The sequence below is a fragment of the Crocodylus siamensis genome, chromosome 1 (assembly GCF_052110815.1).
Source record: "Crocodylus siamensis isolate JL-2025a chromosome 1, ASM5211081v1, whole genome shotgun sequence".
NCBI lineage: Eukaryota > Metazoa > Chordata > Crocodylia > Crocodylidae > Crocodylus > Crocodylus siamensis.
In genome coordinates, this window is record NC_143395.1 from 147373059 (window position 1) to 147391433 (window position 18375).

At 45.0% G+C, this 18375-nt stretch overlaps 1 protein-coding gene across 1 annotated transcript in view; it reads left to right on the top strand.

Annotated features, from left to right (window-relative positions):
- Positions 1–14560: 14560 nt before the first annotated feature.
- PRKD3 (protein kinase D3) overlaps positions 14561–18375 on the top strand; it is a 64463-nt gene continuing 60648 nt past the window's right edge. Inside the window, exon 1 of the mRNA XM_090045087.1 lies at positions 14561–14708. The gene's annotated coding sequence lies outside the window, so the exon portion shown is untranslated. The remainder of the gene's footprint in view (positions 14709–18375) is intronic.

Sequence of the window (18375 nt, forward strand, 5' to 3'; positions counted from 1 at the left end):
CTGCTTGCCTCTCTTGAGGAACGTCCTACAAAAAGTGGGCTAAAAAAGCCATGCCCCAACTCAATCTATCCCTGCCAAAAGTAATTACTTTGCAGTCCATATATAATATTGGGTAGTGCTGCAAATAGGGTAACAGAAGGGGCTTCTCATGCATAGACCTGCAGTCATCTGCACAAGTATGTATCTTGACTACCTTCCTTTAATTTTGCAGTGATACTAGCAAAGCTATACATCTTTTTATAGGATTTTTATTAATGCTAAAGTACAAGGTCAGTTGACAACCTGGGCTATCACTGGCTTGGTTCAGAGAGATTTGTTTTAAAGTCTCCACTTATACATTTCCTTTTGTACTCAGAGAACATGGCTCTACCATCCCATTATGGTGCCAAGGACCATTGTGTTGAGATGCTGTCCTTCCTCCCATTCGAGAAGGAGTGTGAGTAGCTTAGTGCAATTGTGGCCATGAACTAATAAACAATTTCTCTCAGAAGAGTTTGCTGGTGCCCATGCAGCATCCCACTCAGCTGGCTACACTGTTTCCTGCTAAGGAACTAGTGAGCGTGACACAGGCATAGATAGCATGTCTCAGTCTAGTGCTCCTCAGTCCTGTAGTGCAGTGCTTAGACATGCCTACAGGCTACCCAGTACTATCCAAACTAAGAAGGATCCCAGAAAATGGCATAAAAAGGTTGAAAATGGGTAAAATAGCCATCCTTCTCTTACCCACTCAGATTCAGAGATTTCCCATCCCAGAAATCAACCCTTCAAATATGTTCAGGTGGTACATAAGGCTGAAGACAAAAGAATCACAGGAACCTAAATTCTGGACAAAGCCCTTGCATTGTTCCTAGAATAACTAGTTAATTATAAATAATAATTACAAGTTATAAATGGTACTTGCACAGGAAATTACTTTTGGCTTAAAATCAGTGGCACTAAATGATATTTAAATAGAGAGGTAGCATGAAGAAGCAAATGGAACAAAGATCAACAGTTTCAGTTCCCGTTTATCCACCTGAGTTCTGTTTCATTAGCATTTAAAAAAAAAGGAAAATGTTAACTATTGTTTAAATATCAAACACTGTGGTAGATTCAAAGTTGCTGTACAGGTAAGCAATTGGGTCACAAAAGCCACTTCCTAATATTAAAAATTGTCCCATGCACGCTAGACCACTTTAGAGGTTTGGGAAACAGGAAATGTGACTGGTGGAAAAATTGAAATGGGAATACATATAATATAGATTCAGAGGGCAGTGGGGTTCTCCCTAAGGGAGAACATTTCTGAAAACATTTCTTGCAACAGTCAAGGCTTTGGACGAAAACTTTGAAATTAAAACTGATACTTTGACATCCTGTTTAGGAAAAATATAAGGTCTTTTATTTCAACCTGAAGATAGCAGGAAGTTAACTGCTTTAGTGCAGCTTTTGCTATGTATCAAAAACAAAACTTCAAAGCAGCTTGTTAGAAACACCTGTTTCAATACCTTCATTCTTTGTGTGGAGCTGTTTTCTTTCTCAGGCGGAGTTGCTATATTGTGCCTCAGATCAGCAAAGCACTTACGTATAGCTTAAGTCATCCAGCAAAACAGTTAAGCACACATTCAACATCAAGCATGAAGTTTAGTCCCCAGTAACTTCATCAGGATGTAATCACATAGTTACTTAATACTAAGTGCTTAGGAGCCTTCATGAGACTTCCTAGGAACAGTCCTTGGTGATGATATGAGGAGGACTGGGAAAATCACCTTTACCATCAAGGGAATTTTAAAATTATTTAAAAAATAATAACACTCGGTTCAACAATAACAAGAAAATGCAAAGAAGAGAAGATTTTAAATATTCAATTCCCAGTGATTTCTAAAGGGAAACTTAGTTCTACTTTGCACCATCAAATTAACAAGATGTCAATACCCTCTTTGACTTGTAATTATTATTTTTATTGTGTTTTAGACCTTTTAAAATAGCATACTTTTTATAATGAATAAAAATATTTAAAATATTTTTTACAACATAGATGTCTTCTAAGGTGGCCAGAATGTATGTACAAACTGTTTATTTCAAGAAAAATGACAAGTGAATTATCTGCAAAAATTGATTCTACAGGGCTTTTTATGAGGACCCCTTGTCTTTACACCAGGCACCATAATAGTGCCATCTGGTGGACTCAGACTGGGACATCATCCAGATAAAATATTTGTGGAGTTCACTGTGCACGACTTGTACTCTCAATTAGACTACATCATATGAGTGTCTTAGCCAAAATCAGATTCTTTCTGATTATTCTCTGAATATCCTGTTGTTCTAAACTCTGAAAAAGCACACATCAAAAGCTGTTGATTTAATGTGGGGTCTGATTTTCAGAGGGATAGAGCTTCCCCTCTAAATGTTACTGGAGCTTTTGATGCTCAGTTCTTCTAATAGATCCTAGGAGGGAAGGTAATACAGTTTTCACATTTATTTAAATCCCCCATAAGCCATTTGAGATATATTTTTAGCAGAACTGTACATATATACCTGTACTTGGCGAAACTGCTTTGACATATATGCACTATTTGTAAGTATACTTAACCAAAGGACCACTAAAGGCATTTGGAACATCTCTGTTAATTGAAGTGGGTATTGGAACCAGCCCTTTTTTAATTAATATAAGTAATGTTTATGGTGACATAATTCAGGGCCTTGGTTTCCTTATATTGCCTCCAAATATAATTGTTGGCATATTAATAGTATTGCAGAATTTAATTCTTGAACCCTTACTTAAATATGTAGGACCTTACTAGGTTTAATGTCATGTTAATTTTATAACTAGGGCAACAGGACTACATAATTGGAATGAGAGTACTAACCTGAGCCAGAACTGCTCACTTCAGTTGGGTCACAGGATTGGAGCCTTATGTTTCTACAGCTGTGGGTGGTTGTACTCCAAAAGATCAAACACTTCTGTGGGGTAATGCCACTGTTTTCAGTGGACTTATACAAGGCATGAATTTGACCCATACATTTGACTTTTTAAACAGTGAATTTTACTTTCCACTCTCCCATCGTAGGTGGTTTTTCAATTACAAGGTTTGATACAAGGTTTGACTTTGTAGAGAAGAATGTTAGCCCCGTAGAAAGACTGAGATAATTCAGACATGCACCCAAATTTCAGGATTTTATCCAAACCAAGTCTGAACTCCAGACCTCTGAGGTTTCATAGCAACAAGAATAGAAAAATATTAGAAGATGTGACCTGCTGAGAAGGCAAAAAATAATCATGAGTTTTGCCTGTGTAAATATCAGTTTCTATCTTAGGGCCTGAACTAGCATTCCTTGCAAAGCCCAAATTCCTGTTCACTGAAAGGGGAGCATTGACTGTGTCAGGTATGCATGATTGGCACAGTGAGCAATAACCACATCTGTACATTCTACAAATAAAGGCAGAAGTCAAATCCCTTGGGACTTTCCCCCATTTGTAAATAATTTAGATGCTACAAGAATTCTGTAAACACTGGAGTGCTAAAGTGAAAAGGAATAGATTTGTTTTCCCTCTATAATTGCAACATACCTCTATGTCAAGGGCACTGAGTTGAAAAACTCTATGTAAATTTTCTGTCATTAAACAGTTGCTAAAAAGTGATATCTGTCTATCTTAAATGGTATTACATGTAGAATACAAGACATTTTACAAAAAAAATTAGCGAAGAGCCAGTTAACCTTTTTCGAGACAGAATGCTAGAATTACCATTGGCTTAGCCAGTGGGTCATGCAGAGATAAAATTGTACATTGAGAAATCAGGTGGTTTTAGTAGCAAAATATCTGAGTTGTGAAGACTGTCTCAGAAGCCCAAATATACATAAGCCCCAAACCCAAACATTTCACTACTACAGACACACACACAAATACATTCACATACATACATATATATAATATATACACATATACATATATATATTTTTGTGTATGAATAATATATCTGAAGATAGATAGATAGATAGATCTACCCACCCACACACAGGACAGAGAGAAAGAGATGAGTATTAATCACATATAAATGCTTGAAATCCACCAGAAATTCTAATATTATAAAAGCCTAAGTCTGTCTGTCTGTCTGTCCAGCTGTAACGCTTTATATGCACTCTGATTGGCTGACAGAAACAGCCAATCACAGTGCTTCAAGTGTGGGGGAGCACTGCCATGATTCCTAAGCCATGCCGAGGACCAGACAGAGTGGGGGAGCTACTGGCTTCAGCTCCCCCACCCTCCTCCCTACAAGCGACCCCAAGGACTGGATGGGGTTGGGGGAGGTACTGGCCTCAGCTCCCCACCCTGCTCTCTGCAAGAGGCAGAGCAGTAACAGCATGGGACATTAGGTGGCGGCACTCCATCCCAGCCCCAGTCCCTCCCCTCCCCATCCCCTGTCATTCTTGATGGGCAATTGGCCAGTGTTAAATAATTACAGATTGCTCTAGCTATGAAAACAGTAAATTAGGCTACCTATACTGTCAATTAATGCAGATGATCCAGACATGAATGCTCATGTTGTAGCAATATTATATATTGTAATTGTAAGCAATATTATATATTGTAATTTGTACAGCCATATGTGTAACTATATATAGATATTGAAGTGAAGAACTGAATTTAGATTTGTTTTACTTATAAATCTGTAAATATGAACAAAACATTTTGGGTTCTTCAGCAACAGTTACTCAACACTGAAGGTAGTTTTGAATGTGCTTAAAGCAATTTGTTTTGGGTTTGTGCTAATGCTATTTTATATGCTATAATAACTAGAGTTTAACTAATCCATCCTTGATTTTAATTTATGAAAAAGCAACTATTATGGCTTAGGGTAGCAAATAAAACAGCATCAACCACACTGGATGATGTAGGGCTGAGCTTCTTTACAAAGAAGCTTAATTGCTGACCAGTGACTGTGGTAATACCTAATGACCATCTGTTATGGTCCAGAAATCACTATTTTTGGGTTGCTGCTCATTATGTGAAAAGCCTGCTGAACTTAAAACTGTAGAGTATGAATCCTTGCTGTGCCAAAGAACAGAAATCATGCTAATGAAGGTGATCTCTGTGTTTATAATGTTGTTGTGTGGGTGTCCCACTTTATGGGGAAAAAAGAAACAAAGATTGCTCAGAATTATGTTGTATAGCACTTTGGCAACAACATAATCTATTCGTAGAATATCCTGCACTACAAAGTCCCAGGGTGTTTTAGCATTCAAAAGCAGTTAAAAGCACAAGCAGACGTTAACTTCTGCAATCTTAGTTTAAAACAATTGCAGATTTCAACAGGAAGCTCCAGGCTAATTATGTTTCATAGTTTCATAGTTTCATAGTAGCTAGAGTCGGAAGGGACCTAGGTAGATCATCTAGTCCGACCCCCTGCCTTAGCAGGAAAGAGCACCGGGGTCAGATGACCCCGGCAAGGTGCTCATCTAACTTCCTTTTAAAAATCCCCAGGCTCGGAGCCTGCACCACTTCCCCTGGAAGCTGGTTCCAGGCCCTAGCCACCCTGACTGTGAAGTAGCGCCTCCTAATATCTAATCTAAACTTACCCTCCGCCAGTTTGTGACCGTTATTCCTGGTCACTCCTGGCAGAGCACGGGGGAACAGGGACTCCCCCAATACCTGCTGATCCCCCCTGACCAGTTTGTAGCAGGCCACAAGGTCCCCCCTTAGCCTTCTCTTGTGGAGGCTAAACAGGTTCAGGTCCCGTAGCCTATCCTCATAAGGCCTGCCCTGCTGACCCCTGATCATACGAGTGGCCCTCCTCTGAACTCTTTCCATATTGTCCACGTCCCTCTTGAAGTGTGGCGCCCAGAACTGGACGCAGTACTCCAGCTGCGGCCTGACCAGTGCCGCATAGAGGGGGAGGATCACCTCCCTGGACCTGCTCGAGATGCATCTGTGGATGCATGATAGGGTACGATTGGCCTTCTTGACTGCCTCCCCACACTGCCGGCCCATGTTCATCGTGGAGTCAATGACGACTCCAAGATCCTTTTCCGTCTCCGTGCTGGCAAGAGGAGAGTTCCCCAACCTGTAAGTGTGGTGCCGGTTCTTCCTCCCCATGTGCAACACCTTGCACTTATCAGTGTTAAACCCCATCCTATTCTCATCCGCCCACCGTTGCAACCTGTCAAGGTCAGCTTGTAGCCTATTGCACCCTTCTAGTGCACCCACATCCCCCCACATCTTAGTGTCATCAGCAAACTTGAACAGGGTGCTTTCTACCCCCTCATCCAAGTCACTGATGAAGATGTTGAACAGTGCAGGCCCGAGGACCGAGCCCTGCGGAACCCCACTGCCCACATCCTTCCAGGTCGAGAAGAACCCATCCACTACCACCCTCTGGGTGCGGCCCTCCAACCAGTTGGCGACCCATTTGACCGTGTGGGCATCGACACCACAGTCTCTCAGCTTTTTGATGAGGACAGGGTGAGAGACAGTGTCGAAAGCCTTCCGGAAGTCCAAAAAGACTACATCCACAGCAACCCCTGCGTCTAATGATTTGGTGACCTGATCGTAAAAGGCCACCAGGTTGGTCTGACAAGACCTGCCACTGATAAACCCATGTTGGTTGCCCCTGAGCATGCATTCCCCCGCAAGGCCCTCCTGGATGTGTGCCAGGATAATTTTTTCAAAGAGCTTACCCGGGATTGAGGTCAGACTAACTGGCCTGTAATTTCCCGGGTCCTCTTTTTTTCCCTTTTTGAAGATAGGGACCACATTGGCCCTCTTCCAGTCCTCCGGCACCTCGCCAGAGCACCACGAGTGCTCATAGAGCCGTGCCAGGGGTCCCGCAATGACCTCAGCCAGTTCCTGTAGAACCCTAGGGTGAAGATCGTCCGGACCAGCGGACTTGAACACGTCCAGCTTCTCCAGAAGTACCCTAACTAACTCCTCGCTAACCCTTGGCCCAGGCGTGTCTCTCTCGGGGCCCGAGGGGGGCCCAGCAGGGAGGTGGCTGAACTGGTCCCTACTTAGGAAGACAGAGGCAAAGAAATCGTTAAATATGTTAGCTTTGTCATCTGGCGTGATGACTAAGTTGCCCATCGTGTCCTGCAGGGGCCCCACATTACCCGGGACCCTCTTTTTACCCCCTATGTATTTGAAGAAGGACTTCTTATTGTCCTTAATCCGGGAAGCTAGTCCTATCTCCAACTCTGCCTTGGCCCTCCTGACTGCCCCCCTACATCCTCGGGCGACTATAACATAGTCCTTCTTGGCGATGACCCCATCTCTCCATTGGGTATATGCCTCCCTTTTAGCAAGGAGACATTCCCGGATGCTCTTAGTGAGCCATGGGGGTTTATGTGCCCTCCTGCTCCCTTTGACCCTTGTTGGGATTACCTCCCTTTGGGCATGGAGGATCGTCTCCTTAAGGAGCAACCACTCACCTTCGACATCTGATTCCCTTCCCCTCTGGGTCCTCAGCGCTTCCCCAACTATCCTCCTTAGCTTGTTGAAGTCAGCCCTCCTAAAGTCTAGGGCTGTTGCCTTGCTGCAGCCCTTTGCCACCTTACGCTGGATGGTGAATTCCAGCAAGCGATGATCACTGTCTCCCAGGTGGCCCATCACCCGCAGCCCCCTCACCAGGTCATCACCCGTGGCCAGCACTAGGTCCAACAAGGCGTCTCCCCTGGTGGGGCTGTGCACCTCCTGGGTTAGATGGAGGTCCTGCAGTCTGGCTAAGAACCGACGTGAGCGATCAGACTTGGCTGACTGCTCCTCCCAGCAGATGTCTGGGAAGTTTAGGTCCCCCATGATGACCACATCCTTAGCCCTCACTGCCTCTGTAAGCTGACCTAAGAATTCCAGGTCGAGCTCTTCTCCCTGGTTGGGAGGTCTATAGTAGACTCCCACCGTTAAGTCTCTCTCCCCTGGACTGCCTTTTACTCTAACCCAGAGCACCTCAGAGTGCCCCCCCTCTACCCCCATGCTAATTAACGAGGAAGTATATTCCTCCTTGATGTAGAGTGCTACTCCTCCACCTTTCCTTCCTATCCTGTCCTTCCTGTATAGCCTATAGCCCTTGACACTCACCGCCCAGTCATGCGATGAGTCCCACCACGTTTCTGTGATCCCTACTATGTCAGGGCTGGTGACAGCTAGGAGGAGGGCGAGTTCCTCCTGCTTCTTCCCCATACTTCGAGCATTCGTGTAGAGGCATTTGAGGCCTTCAGCGGTTGTGCCCACTGACCCCCTAGTCTCAGCAATGCCCCGTCCCCTATCGCTTACCTGTTTCTCCGTTTTGACCATTGGTCTGGGCTCGCTGGCTGTTGCTGGGCCTGGTATGTCATCGTCTCCTCCGCCCTCATCTTCCCCCTCCCCCGTGATCAAATATGGGTGTACAGTCCTATCAACTATACTGTTTAAGGACCTGATCCAAAGCCCATTGAAATCACTAGAAAAATCCTCCCAATTGGCTTTAACTGGCTTTGGGTCAAAAGTGGCCACTTATTTTTAAATATTTAGATACTTATTTTGTTCATATTGAGCACTCAAAAATAGATGTGATAAAAATTGATGGCTACTTTTGAAAATTTGCATGTAAGGTTCTGATTCAACAAAAACTGACAGATATTTTTAACTTTTTACATGAAGAATTATCTAATTAAATCATTGAGTCTACTAATAGCATGTAAATGTTAAGCACATGATCTATCTGGGGACTTCCAGAGCGGGTCTATGCTGTGATGGCAGTTTGCTCCAGCTGGTGCTACTCGTGGGACCTAAGTTTCCAATCCACTTGAGAGTGGCAGTAGAGAATTGGCCTGAAGTAGCCTCACTGTTACATTGCCTGGTTTGGAGAATATCAGCAGGGGCAGGCAGGTTGAACTTGCTTGGGGCCATCTTGCCCCCTTGGTGTAAATGCACTCCATCAAACCTGCTATATTTTTTTGCATACCACATGCACCGAATAAGATACATAATTTACTTCAGGAAGGCAGAGTAAAAAAAAAAAAGATTTTTCATAGATTGTAAGGCCAGAAGAGACCCTTGGAAGATCATCAGGTCCAGCCCTCTGTACCAAACAGGAAAGATAACTGGGGGTCAGGTACTTTCCAAGGTCCTGGCTGAATCCTGGCTACAAGGAATACTGACCAAATGGTAGCAGCTTTGAAATGGTTAAAACTAATTATGATGACTTGAGGTAGACTGACAGCCTCCTGGCACCCATCAGAGCATCCCTGTGCAGCCACTACAGCATTGCTATGCTTCAATTCTGGCACAGAAATCTGTTTCTCTTCTTAAGATGTTCAGCCCAAATTTGGAGGGCTGATTTTTGGGGAAAAGGTGTGCAGGGGATGTTAGTGAATGTGATGTCTTGAAGTACATGTTAGGAACATTTAGACATTTTGCTGTATGAATCACATCTTGAAGGGGAGATTGTATCATGGACCACATTCCTTCTATACACAGTTCCATGCATTCCCTCCATTCTTTATCAGATAACACCCCAGCCAACTACACAAAACAATTGCTTACATGATAGGTTAGTGTTTACTACACAACCATCTTTATGGCTGATATGATTTAGTAACCGAAAACATGAACTAGCTATGTGACCAGCCAACTCACCAAGGAGAAGTTGTTGAGCAAGTGCTCTGTTGGTAAGTTTAGGAACCTCTGTTATATGGTATTTTGCTCCATATAATGTCCATCCACCCTTGTGTTGAACAAGAGTGCTCCTGGCAGGTATCTCAGGAGTCTGTGTCCTTCAGTTTATGAAGCAAAGATGATCATGGAAGGAATGGACAAATGTCTAGAAGTCTTTGGAAGAATCTAGTAAAAGGGAAGCTTAAGAACTGAAATATTTGCGTAATGTAATGAATTCTGGCAAAAATGTGGAGAAACTAGAACTGTGGATACACAGTGTGAAACCAGGTGTTATATGAACAGGAGAAATTAAATAGAATAATACTGTATTTACTCAAATAGAAGATGGCTTTGATTATAAGATGACCCCCCCCCATAATTAGATTCTATATATGGAAAATTTATAAATTCGTTATAATTTTCCAGGTATAGAATCTAATTTTTGGAGTTTGCCTTGAATTTGTCTCCCTCCCAATGCCACAACAAGGAAAATAAATTGGGGGTAAGGTAGTCCCTTTGTTTCTGCTTTTCTCGTAACTTTTTCCCTTGGGATCCTGTTCCCTGCTCCTTACTGTCAGACCCTGCTCTCCCTCAGCACGTAAAAGTGAGGAGCAAATTTGAAAACAATAACCTTTAAATTAAACATGGCTATAGTAATTTGCATATAATACCCACACAATTAATTCATCCAGGATTGATGATTATCATCATTTTTGTACACTGTTGCAAGTTTTAGCACAATACTCCACAAACACACTTTTGAGTAGCACTTTAGTATCATCTTACATGTAGTACCATCCATGCATAAATATTAGTCCAAAGTCAACGACTTGTGATTTACCACACAGTTCATTGGGCTGGGCCCATAGGCGACTGGTAGAGGGGGCATATGCCCCCCCTGACAGGGCCAACCCTGTTGCCGGCACTGCTGGTGGCATCTACAGGTGCTCGCCAGCCCTGTCCCTGCTACCAATGGACAGGGCTGGCGAGGTGCCCCCCCCAGACTCAGGAGGCACCAGTTGCCCATGTCTGGGCCCCATCAGAGTCAACAGTATTTCAAGCCACAGTGACCCCCCAGCTCAGTGAAGAAGGTATGTGGAGCAGTGGTGGGTAAACAACTAAAAGGGGAACATGCTGACCTAGCATAGATAGTAACAAAGGTCTTGGTGGTGAGAGAGGTACAACACACATGGAGCTGGACAAGCTCATCAAGGTAAGGGGAAGAAGAAATGGTGGGATGTGTGTTTTGGGAGTGTACATATGCAAAAGAGTTGTGGGAAAGGGGCCACTGCTTTTTGAGTGTCACCAAAATAAAACTGTGATAGCACAGGAAATGGTACTATATGGGATCATACCAAAAGGCGTGGAGGAAATGTTATTAAGGACTTTATTAGCATGGCTAGGAACAAACATTATACATAAACCGGTTCAAATGATCAGAAACTGGTTTAAACCTGTAACAGCACATATGTTCGGTGCACGTAAACCAGCTTGCAAATGGCTGAAACAGGTTTGAGATAATCCTGGTTGAATGTAGTATCAGACTTAACTGATTTGGGTCAAACTGGTTTATGCAATATCTGTCCCAGTCCTCTTCCTAGTTTAAGTTAAATTAGACTTCCCCAGCATCTCAGCATGCTTTCTGGGCTGGGCTGTCTGCACCACAGCTGAGCTGTGCCCCCCCCTCCCTTTGCTCCCTGGCTGGAGCTCCAGCAGAGACTGCCTGGCTTTCCCATTCCCCCCTCTCCCCTCCCCACTCCCTGCTAAGCAGGGTTTTCCCCTCCTCTCTGCCTTACATAGATACCACTCAGCATTAGCTAGCAGACCACATGCTGGCTATGGTCCGTGCTGTGGGAGGCTGGTTCCTTCCTTGGAAAAACTGTTTAAGAAGAGCTTGAACTAATGGAGGCTTTGTTTTCTGATGGAGTAATAACCACTGAGAAAGGGGTGATAAACACTGTGTTATCAATTGCCTGCTGGGCTTTTGGGCAAGGGGAACCCCTCCCTAATCAGAGTATCCTGCTGGGGCTTTGCCATGTCCCCCTCAGCTCAGCAGTGTAGAAGGGAAAGGAGGGCTGTTCTCTTGCCCCCTGGCTTCTAGCCTGAGCCACTGCAAGCATGTGCCTGCATTTTTGGGATGTCTGCACAGTTACGAACTGGCCCAGCCTAGCCAGGTTAGACTAACCTGCAAAGATTGAAGCAATTCAGGTTCAGGCTTTTTGAATATCTGTCCCTAGCCCATGTGTTAAAACTAGTTTATGGAAAGTAAGAAATCTCTGGGGTTTTTTGGCTTTTACTGAAAGAGAGTGCCTGAAGCTGGGGCTGCAGGAATTAAAATATTACATTGATTAGGACTAGGAAGAGATGGAGAAAAAAAGGCAGAGAAGAAATGGAGGAAAAAGGACTAGAAACACTTGTTTCACTGTACCAACAGAGAGGACTGATTGGAGGGGTGGAGTGTTGCAGGTGGTTAGCGAGGTAATAGTTTTTCTTGGGATTTTGTATGAAGAAAAAGAGTTCTGTAAGGGGTTTCTTTGTTTCTGATGTATGTTGTTAATGTGTTTAATATATGTGTGGCTGTATGGTTTTGGATATGTAGTTGTTTTTGCAATATGAAGTTTTGGTAAAACAAGGATGCTTAATATGTGAAGCTTTGTACATGTAGGGTGATAAGTGTGTTTTTAATAAAATTTGCAAAAAGAAAAAGAAAAAGGGTTCACTGACCTATCCTTGTGGTAGGTTCCTATCAATTTTGTGGGAATGGGGGCTGCTTTTGCGCTTTTCCCCTAGCTGCTTCTCAGCCTTTTAGCTAGGAGAAAGCAAGACTAGGGGGCATCTGAGCTCGAAGGCATCCAGGCCTGGGGCTTGCATGTAGGATGTCACCAAAAAATATAAAAAAGTATGCTCGCCATGTGTTTTATAGTCAAGCTCAGTTTTGGCTGCATTGAATCAACTTCATAGTTGCTTTCCGTGGCTGAGCACATGTTGCTTTTAGCAGCAGTTTAATAACAGACAGTGCATTTAGTGAGAGTTCCTTGTAGAAGATTACAAGAAATGAGGGGCTTTTTTCTTATGCCAGCTAACTGGGTGAAAAAACCTTGTCTTGTATTTGAGTACATACAGTAATTATGAATGTAAGGCAGATATTGCAGGGCATGCATTATTCAGGAAAGATAGAAATAAAGGTAAAGGTGGTGGAGTTATAGTCTACATTAATAATGTGTTAGACTAGTGTTCAGTGACATTTAAAAATTGTGGGCCACTGCTTGAGACACATTTGCCTTTGACTCCTCCTGCCATTTGTCTGTGCAGCCCCCCAGCTCCCCCCTGCGGTGCGTCTGTGGCTACTCCCTCACCCCACTACTGCAGCTTCCACCTACCATTGCTACCAGCTGTCATCAATATGTGTCACCAGTGGCGATGGGTAGCCCTGAATGCAGTGGCAAGGGTAAATGCAGGCTGCAGTTGAGGGCTGATCTCACATCCCACACCCCAGAGCAAGAATGGCTGCAGTGCTGTTCAGGGGACTGGTGACATGCAGCAGAGCAATGCACAGCCCAGGGTGGAGAAAGTGCCCTGGCCACTGTGTGCCACTGATCGCCACTACCACCACGAACCTATTAGAGTTTCTTGAATGTGTCAGTAAGCAGGTGGATCAGGGTTATCCAGTTGAAGTAGTATATCAGACTTCCAAAACCCCTTTGGCAAGGCCCCCCCATCAAAGGCTCTTAATAACATTAGGTAGTCATGGGAAGGTCCACTTGTGGAATAGCAATTGGCTTAAGGGTAGAACATAGAGTGACTCCGAACGGTATTTGGGATGGAAAGAGATAAACCAGGGGGTCCTCCCAGGGATCTGTGTTGTTACGCATTTTCAAGCCCTAACTTAGTAGCTGGTTGGCTCTTTTTAGAGCTGGGCTAGTCGTTTTTATTGTGTCAGAATTGTGTTGCCCATGTGACCTGGCTACATCTAATCAACTGCGCAATATATGTAAGGTGTAGCAGAGGCCTTCAGCAGCCTTGTGAATATCTGGTCAGCCTCTAGAGGAAGATACCTCATCTTGGGCCCTGCTCCACTTCAAATTAAAGCTTAATAGAAACCAGCCATAGAATTGCTACACATTCCCAAGCACTAACTTGATAACTGGTTGGCTTTTTTTGTACCTGGAGAGCCATTCATATAGCATGATAAGCCTTTGCACCTGTGGCTGGTTGAAATTTTTTGCATGATTCACCTTTGAACCATGCATGTAGTATGTCAAGTGTAGCAGAACTGCTTAAGAATACAAAACTCCTGCGGGGAAACCCTGCGCTGGCAGCACTGACCACCACAGTCTGCCATAGCTGTGCCCTCAGGGTGGGTACAGAGCACTGTGAGGGTTCCTGGGGCCGTCATAGAGGACGTTCCCGTTTTCTGCTACTCTTTTCTCTACTGGTATTAAACCAGATGCCTTCATGGCCTCTGTTTTTCTCTCCAAGAAAAGAAAAATAGAGGACATAAAGGTGACTGGTTTTGTATCAACAGAGGACAACCGGACTGTCCTCTATGATGGCCACCCTAGGGGGTGGAGAGGCAGGAGTCAGAGGCCGGAGGGGTTAAGACTGCGCCAGTCAGAGCAAAGGGGGGCAGCGCCAGAGAAACGCTGGGGGGAGGGGAAGAGGTAACGGGGCCGGAGGTTGGCACGAAACGTCTGAGCAGCCGCCGGCACAGAGCGCGTTGGAAACCCCGCCCCTTCTGCTGCCCCGTTAGCGGGTCGGGGCAGCAACCGCCACCACCTAACGGAAACTCCAGCGGGCGCCTGCACATGCGCCGCGCCACCCCCCCGCCCGTTGCCCCGCGCGGTGCTTCGCGGGACTTGTAGTCCCTCGCGCCGCGCGGGGCGGCGTGCTGGAGGCACAGCGGGACTGCGGCTCCCAGCATGCCCCTGCATCCCCCCCCTCCCGCCGCTGTTTCCCTGTCCCCCCCCCCCCACCAGTAGCCCGCCCTCACTGCCGGGCGGCGCTGCGTGAGGGAGGGCGGGTACGCGCGGGCAGCCGCAGGCTGCGCCGAGCCGGAGATGCGCGTGAAGCGGCTCCGCGCCGCCGGCCTCGCTCCATCCAGCAGGTGGGTGCGCGGGGGGCGCCGGGCCGGGGGTGGGGGTGGGGTGCAGCCGAGGCCACATCATCTCCGGCTGTTGCGGCCCGCGACCGGGGGGGAGGGGTTCCCCGCTGCCCTGTGGTGCTGCCTCCGCCTCCCCCCCCTTTGTGACGTCGCTTAATGGTAATGAGCAGGTTTTCCCCCCCGGGAGGGCAGGTAGCTGCGAGGGGCCGGGGTGGGGGAGTTTAATACTAGCCACTGCATTTAGTGGGAGCCCCTTTTATAAGGTGATAAGAATGAGGAGGTGTTTTTTTTCTCATGCCAATTGAGGGGGCCACACGGGACCTGGTCTTGTATTTGTGTAAATATGGTAGTTATGAAGGTAAGGCAGATATTACTCTTCAGGAAAGAAATAAAAGTGAAGGTGGTGGGGGTAGGGAGAGGGCCATGCTTGGCCCAGGTTGCCTTGTTCCCCTGGCCCCGCTGTCCTGCCCCGTGCGGGTGGTGAAGGCCCTTGGCTCCTCAGGGCAAGGCAGTCACGCCCCACCAGCGTGGATCAGCTGGGCCCCTGACTGTTTGCGGGCACAGCTGTGCTACGCACATGCCTGGCTGAGCAGTTGCTGCCCACTCTCGTTACTGTCACCCTTGTTCTTCCTCTCATGTCCCAGCTGAGCTCGGGCGGGTGGCAAGAGCAGGGTGCTCTTTGAGGTGGGACCTGTCTGCCCCCGCCACCCCCATATATACTTGAGTGCTTAAAGCATAATATTGTAACTATTACACCAGAAACCAGAGTAGTTGCTTGTTTGTTTGTGTTTTGCCTGGGGAAGAAGGGCTGCTACAAGCTCAGGCACCAATTTTGCAGTTGGCCACTTTGATCTGAGTTAGCCTTGTTATTGCTGCTGTTTTTTCAGGATCATCCCCCCGATCCATTTCCCCCCCCCTTAAGATTGCAACCCTTTGTATTTTTTTCCCCCAAGTGTAACCAATTTAGAACCAAACAAAACGCTGAAACAGATACTTTAGTTGTGCGGTGGGCCAGTATTTGTTAGTTGGTTTAATTTGTTAAATTAAACCTGCAGGATTTGAATTAGGTTGATTCCTTCTGAAGTTAGTGCTGAAGGAAACTGGGGGAGGGTGGGTGTGCATGTGTGTGACTTGTTAGAAGCAGTGAAATAGTGAAACACTGTCTGAGAGTCCTTCATCTACAGAAAATGTCACAAAAATTATGTAGTAGGGTTGGAGTGTTGTAGCTGAGGCGGTGCAGGAAGTCGTAGGACCATAGGAAATTAGGGTTGGGGAAAGGACCGCAGGAGGTCATCTAGTTCAAGCCCCTGCTTTGAGCAGGACCATCCCAAAATGCATCATCCCAGTTGAGGCTTTGTCTAGGTGGGACTTAAAAGATCTCTGAGGAGAGAGATTCCACCACTTCTGGGTAACCTGTTCCAATGGCTTTACTACCTGCCTGGTGAGAGAGTTTTTCCTAATAGCTGATCTGAACTTCCCTTGCTGCAACTTGAGACCATTGCTTGAGATGATAGTCAGGTGTATGGTTGTGTCTGATTCTTTCCCATCCTGGAGGTCACTTCTATGCTCAAAAGCTTGTCTAACATCTGTCAAATATGCAGTTGGTCCATAAAAAAAAAAATTGTCAAAATTCCTTTGTCTCAAAAAAGCAGGGTAGCTTGATTTGCTTTCGTTTCCTATGTTGGTCTGTTCTCCTTGAAGGAGAAGCATTGTAGATGGTATCCTGCTACTTAAGTCACCTGGTTCATTTGTAGATGTTTCTTTTTTTATGGAAACAAGAGTTATATGGGGCAAGGCAGAATGATTTATTTGCTAGCATTTCTCTTACTGTTCCAAACTGGAGAAGATGTGTAGGTGAAACTTAAGTGGGAGCATTTATTATGCTTTCCTAAATCCTGGGCACCTTTGTTAGATGCTGAGTACCCTGGGGGAAGGAAGTGAGATAAAATTGTGTTCGACATCTCATAAAATTGGGCTCATGTTCATGTTTCAGAAATGTGATGAGATGCTTAGGATCATAACATCATAGGAAAGTAGTGCTAGAAGGGACCTCGAGAGGTTATCTAGTCCAATGTTTCTCAACCAGTGGGAGTCAAAGGTCAGGTAGGTGGAACTTCAGCTCATTGCCTGATTGAAAAAAATCAGTTGTTTGCACTTCAGATAGATGAATCAACAGGTACCTTGAACAGTTCAATTTTGTGGGGTTTTGTTTTTATCATGGTGGGACCAGGGTTTTTTGACCAAGACGATTTGTGGGACGTAAGGCGCAAAGGGTTGAGAACCACTGATCTAGTCTAGTCCCCTGCTCAAGACAGGATCATCCCTGACTAAACTATCTCATACAAGTGTCTGTTTAATCTGCTCTTGAAATCTTCCAAGGATGGAGATTGCACAACTCCCCTAGGTAGTCTGTTCAAGTGCTTGACCACCCACATAGTCTGAAAGTCCCTTTTAATCTCTAATTTACATTACTGCTGCAGCCTGAGGACATTGCTCCTCAGTCCTGTCCCCTGCAAGCACACAGAAAAGCCCATCTTCATCCTGGCTGTAGTCACCCTTCAGATATTTGAAGACTGTTATCAAATCCCCCCTCAGTTTTCTCTTCTCCAGACTAATTAACCCTAGTTCTTTTAGCCTTTTCTCATAATCTTGTTTCGCAGGTCCCTAATCATTTTTGTTGCTCTGTGCTAGACTTTCCAAACTGTCCAAATCCTTCTTGAAGTGTGGGGCCCAAAACTGGGCACTGTACTTCATGTGGCTTGAACAGTCCTGAATAGAGCAGAACCACTTCCCTTGATTTGCAAGTGACATTCTTGCTAATACAACTCAGCATGCTATTGGCCTGTCTGTTTTGCAGGAGATCCCTGTTGGCTTGTATTCAGCTTTATGAGCTACTGTAACCCCCCCCAGGCCCTTTTCTGCAGTACTGCAGCCTAGCCAGTCATTCCCTGGTCTCTATTTGTGCATGCAGTTATTCTATCCCAAGTGGAGGACTTTGCACTTGCCCTTGTCATGCATTTTGTCTGAGAAATGTTACACAGTCAATTAAGGTCTTTCTGGATCCTAGCTCAGTTCTCATAAGCATTTGCAACTCCACCCACTTCTTTGTATTTTAAACCTATTTATAATATAAATGTGGAAGAAGGTTAGTTCTTCTAGAAATAGACATTTGAGTCGCCTTGATTTTTAATATATCTGACTAAAACTGCTCAGTACTATTAACATAACAGCTGGTACAGATTCAAATGACTTAAACTGGTATTCAGCATTCCTTCCTGCTTGAAAAACTGGTTTGGGCAACAACAAAATCTTGTAACAAAAATACAGAGCGTCCATGGTCACCAAAGCAGAGCAAAACCCCCCAAATGCGTCACAGAACAATAATAAAACAGAATATGGTAGGTTTATTATTTCTAGTTAAAATCATGTGCTACTTCTAGCTCTTCTGAAAACGTTATATAAATGTATTCTGGGGATGTAATTAAGCTTTTCTAAGTGCTATATGGAATAATAAATGTTTCACAGTTTAATGTCAACTCGAATAAGAGTAGTTGTTAAATTCCATGTTACGTGCACATTGTGTACACTTTTTTTTGATGATGGGACTATGGTTTTTCACTTAATACATTTACTTCTCCACTCATCACCTGCAGACTATATACTCATACAG